At 43.1% G+C, this 5,505-nt stretch overlaps 1 protein-coding gene across 1 annotated transcript in view; it reads left to right on the forward strand.

The window, feature by feature from the left end:
- LOC102215665 (neurexin-2-like) overlaps positions 1-5,505 on the forward strand; it is a 337,295-nt gene that overhangs the window by 117,493 nt on the left and 214,297 nt on the right. The gene's annotated exons all lie outside the window — the stretch shown is intronic.

A 5,505-nucleotide genomic window follows, 5' to 3' on the forward strand; every position in this document is an offset into this window, starting at 1 on the left:
GTGTGTGTGTAAGTGTGTGTGTGTGCTTGCATGTATTCTTGTTGCATTTCCTCTGTACTGAGTTTGAGGTGATGGATTACCTATCACAGAGCTTGATCCAGCAGGGGAAATCACTATGACAAACACCCTCTAGCTTCAAGTTTTCTTTAAGCTGAAAAAGTTATGCTGCAGTTATTTCTCAGTCTTTATTCTGAATCTGAGTTGTTTATCTTGTGGCATATTGGAAATATAGAAGCTCACACCATAGAGCCACTTCAGTGTTATTAGCTATCGCAGTGGGTTCTGTTAGAAATCTGGTTCTGCATGATATGCACTTGATGTGTGCACTTGTGAACAGTGTGAAGCTGACATTTTCTGTTTGTTCCTATATAATGCCAGCTTCTTGTTGTTCTGTGGGTACATGTCTATGTATGAGTGAATCTTGTCACCAGGTGACGGGTAAATGTCAGGAGGAAGGTTGCAAACAGCAGTAAATGATGGCAATCCTACATTTCCTATGGAAGCACTGTCAACACATCCTACATGAATCGACAGGTTCATGTAGGATGTGTTGAAGGACACACGAGGTTTGATTAAATGTCTTCATATGATATGAATATGTCATTTATGTTTGTATGTGTGTAAATGAAACAATGTGATGTAATTTCAGAAGCCTAAATAAGCCCAGGGTAACAAAGCTAAATATTTGTCTAGGATATTTAAAGAAGATGCAAAGATCTTTGCACATCTTACCCAGGCTTCTGAATGCTACTACCTGCACCTGAGAAATAACCTGATGTAATAGCAGAACATTTGAAGTTGGAGGAAATCGAGTTTTGCCTTGAGGTTATGAATGAGAGAAATGTAATTGGTAACTCTGATGGCAGAGAGCTTGAATATGCTGACCTATTTAAGTATGTAGACAGCTTACAGGACTCTGGGTTCTCTGCACTGTACAAGTCAGGTCAACAGCCAGTCAAATTAATTTCAGGTTAACAGTTGATGTCAAATTAACCCTTTCAGCACTGTTAGTTTGGATTTGTAAATGTCACAAGTGCTAACATAATTTGGAGTAACTGGTATAGCAGTCTACACAATCATACGAATAAGCAGATTTTTTTTGTCTTTTAGAGACTTCACAACCAGAAAAATCACATTGATGTAAACACTCTATATGATGGAAAGAGGGATGTAATGGAGGGAAGCTGGGAAAGAGGAGATGCAGAGGGTATTGAAAGGATGCTGAAGAAAGTGACTGGTTCAAGGAAAGGTTGACTCCTGTGAAGGGACTGTGGGAACTTCTGTTAACTGTCAAAAAGTTAAACAAGTGAAACCTGACTCTCACAAATATGTAGCTCTAAGTTAAAGTGCTGTCTACTGCACAAAAGAAGCAAATAATCTGGAATCCTGTCACACCAATGTAACATAGCCCTAGCAAGCATCTGTAGTTTCACCACTCATTTCAAGTATGTGTGTGATATTTCTTTGCACAGTTGGTTAAGCATCCTTTTATTATGTTTGCTTCCAATGATTTGCGATGGAAACATTCTTGTGCAGAGTTCTGAATGTTTTCTGTAGTACTGTGACCCTAATATGAGCCATTCTTTCAGTTTTGAAGAATATAAAAAGCCTTGGAGTTTAATTTTCACTCATGACTATATCCGGGATCAGAATACATAGTTTGTTTAGATCGTTGTTAAACTGAGAGATTTTAAGTTATAAAAATCTTAATCAATTTGTCTGTCTCAGTCACTTTAATTAAAAAAAAACAAGGAGTATTGTGTAGTAACAAGACTGCCTGATAAATTCATTTAAAATAGTCTATTATCAGAATTTTTTTCTGCTATTTTTAGGGCTTCCCTGTGACTGCACTTGGTATAATTAGTGTCGGTGACCATTGGTTAAAAGGTTGGTTGAGATTGATGATACAAAGAGACATTCAAAGCCCGGTGGGAGGCAAGTATCCCAGGAAAGGTGGATGGTGGCCCTCGCTCTTACACTGTAGGTCCTCGATTGATGATGTGTCAGCAACACTGACCTGTTTTACTTGAAAAAAGGCCATCAGTGTACTCATATCCTAGCATGCCCTCCCATAGAGGACTGCATGTATGATATATTGTTTCATTATGTAAGGGCAATGTTAGCTCATCATCTGGTGCAGGTTTTCAATAGAAAGCAATAAAGAAATGGAAATTAAGTTGAAAGCTGTGGTGGTGTAATTTAGATTATGACATAGAGTTTGTGAGGGGGAAGCCAACATTTCCAAAACACAACCTACAGTGTGTCTTATTTGAATGAAATAAGCATTTGATTCCCTACAACGCAGCCAGAATTCTGGTTCCTACAGATTGGCTATGTTCCCATGTGGTACACAGATTATAATCAATCACTTACAAATACTCTTGATCTCAACTAGTTATGATTATAAAGCACACACATCTACAGAATAAGTTTCTTCCATTCCAACCTGTTCACCACCATGGACGGGACCAATTAACCGTCAAACGACGTCAGTGACAAGATTGTAGACCTGCGCAAGACTGGACTGGACTACAAGACCATCAACAAGAAGCTTGGTTTGAAGGTGACTACTTTTGGAAGAAATTCAAAATAAGCACCAGTCACCTGTTTTTTTTTGGTGCTCTATGCAAAATCTTGGCTTACGGGATAAAGATGACCATGAGGTACCCGATCGATCAGCCCAGAACTACATAGGATGAGCTTGTTGGAATACAACCACCAAGAATATCATTGGTAACACATTGTCCATCCATCTTCATCCGCTTTATCCGGGGCCGGGTCGCGGGGGCAGCAGCCTAAGCAAAGAGGCCCAGACCTCCCTCTCCCCAGCCACCTCCTCCAGCTTATCCGGGGGAATACCAAGGCGTTCCCAGGCCAGCCGAGAGATATAATCTCTCCAGCGTGTCCTGGGTCTGCCCCGGGGCCTCCTCCCGGTGGGACATGCCTGGAACACCTCACCCAGGAGGCGCCCAGGGGGCATCCTTGTCAGATGCCCGAACCACCTCAGCTGGCTCCTTTTGATGTGGAGCAGCAGCGGCTCTACTCTGAGCCCCTCCCGGATGGCCGAACTTCTCACCCTATCTCTAAGGGAGAGGCCAGCCACCCTTCGGAGGAAGCTCATTTCTGCCGCTTGTATCCGTGATCTCGTTCTTTCGGTCACTACCCACAGCTCGTGGCCATAGGTGAGGGTAGGGACGTAGATCGACCGGTAAATTGAGAGCTTCGCTTTTACACTCAGCTCCCTCTTCACCACGAAGGACCGGTGCAGCGTCCGCATTACTGCAGCTGCAGCCCCAATCCGTCTGTCGATCTCCGGCTCCCTTCTCCCATCACTCGCGAACAAGACCCCAAGATACTTGAACTCCTCCACTTGGGGCAGGAACTCATCCCCGACCCGGAGTGGGCACTCCACCCTTTTCCGGCTGAGAACCATGGCCTCAGATTTGGAGGTGCTGATCCTCATTCCCGCTGCTTCACACTTGGCTGCAAACCGTTCCAGTGCGAGCTGGAGGCCCTCACCCGATGAAGCCAACAGAACCACATCATCTGCAAAAATCAGAGATGAGATTCTGAGGCCACCAAAGCGAAAGCCCTCCGCCACTTGGCTGCGCTTAGAAATTCTGTCCATAAAAATTATGAACAGAACCGGAGACAAAGGGCAGCCTTGGCGGAGCCCATCACCCACCGGGAACGAGTCCGACTTATTGCCGGCAATGCGAACCAAGCTCTTACAACGGTTGTATAGGGATCGAATGGCCCGTAGCAATGGGCCAGACACCCCATATTCCCGCAACACCTCCCACAGGACACCCCGAGGGACACGGCCGAATGCCTTCTCCAAGTCCACAAAACACATGTAGACTGGTTGGGCAAACTCCCATGCACCCTCAAGTATCCTGGAGAGGATAAAGAGCTGGTCCAGTGTTCCGCGACCAGGACGAAAACCGCATTGTTCCTCCTGTGGTAACACATTGTAATTTATTCAAATATTGCAGCACCTATAAGATCCCTCCTGCTTATGAAAGACACACGCACAGGCCCGTGTTCGGTTTTTCAGTGAACATGTAAATGATTCACAGAAGGCTTGGGAGAAAGTGCTGTGGAAACCAAAATGAAACTTTTTGGTATTAGCTTCATCTCTCTTGTTTGGAGGAAAATAAATGAGTATGACCCAAAGAACATCATCCCCACAGTTAAGTACCGACATGGAAAGATTATGGTTTGGGGCTGTTTTCCTGCTAAGATTACAGGACAAGTTCACTGCACTGAGAAATTCTTTTTACCAGATCACTGAAGATGGGTCATGGATGGTTCTTCCTGCATGACATTGACCCAAAACATACTGCCAAGGCAACAAGAAAGAGGCTAATTAAGGACATTAAGATCATGGTGGGGTCTAGACAGTCTCTAGACCGCTATCCTATAGAAAATGTGTAGAAGGAGCTGATTTTTTTGTGCCACCAAGTGTCATCCATTTAACATGAACATGGCTAAGAGACAAAATAGCTCATCTACAAATGGACAGTAGCAGATCAAATGTACATCTGACCTCAGACACAGGGCTTTCTTTTCAATGCTGATATTAGACAATGTGATCATAAAAAATGATCATTTCTCCCCAGGTCATGCAGCCCTTCAACTTAATCTCACCCCTAGGGAAGGGGAATAACTACTTTTCCTCAACATAATGAATGGTTTGACGTTGGCTGGAGATACAGGATTACAGATTTAAGTTGTCCCTGTAGTTATAGGAGATTACTTTGGATCATCCAAACCAGATTATGGATTTTGCTCTTGTTTGCTCAAGAGAAATAAAACTAAATAATAGAAGAAAAACTTCTCTAAATGCGTGTGTGTGTGTGTGTGTGTGTGTGTGTGTGTGTGTGTGTGTGTGTGTGTGTGTGTGTGTGTGTGTGTGTGTGTGTATCCCAGGGGCAAAGAGACAAAAAACACAAAGTGAAGCAAATATTACATGTACCGATGTCATTGTGGTATTAACCTAGATTCATTTTATTCTCTGGAACAAATACTGTTTCTTCTACATAATTTATATTCAAATTCCAGTTAGTAATGTTGTGCCAAGTATGACTGGCTGACTGCCTGACTAATTTTGCTATTTAAAACTCCCACAAAAAGTCACACGCCACATCTTGTGATTTTTATCAGTCAAGTTGAGTTTTACTTAAATTAAGGTCAGCACAATAGCATTAATAAATTCTTGCCTATTTCCTTTTCATTTGTTTGAAATTAAATTAAATTTATATTGTCTTGCTGGTTGTCCATGCCACAGTTGCACTGCTTGTGCACACCGCAGTTTAATATATAAATTGGGACACGGCAAAACAGCAGGATTGCCGTATATGGCCTGCCTGCATTTGTATAGCGCTTTTCTAGTCCATAGGACCCCAAAGCGCTTTACACTACATTCAGTCATCCACCCATTCACACACACATTCACACACTGGCGATAGCAAGCTACATTGTAGCCACAGCTGCCCTGGGGCG

Source organism: Pundamilia nyererei, unplaced genomic scaffold, assembly GCF_000239375.1.
Source record: "Pundamilia nyererei isolate P.nyererei 1_Seehausen unplaced genomic scaffold, PunNye1.0 scaffold00114, whole genome shotgun sequence".
In the NCBI taxonomy this organism is placed as follows: Eukaryota; Metazoa; Chordata; class Actinopteri; order Cichliformes; family Cichlidae; genus Pundamilia; species Pundamilia nyererei.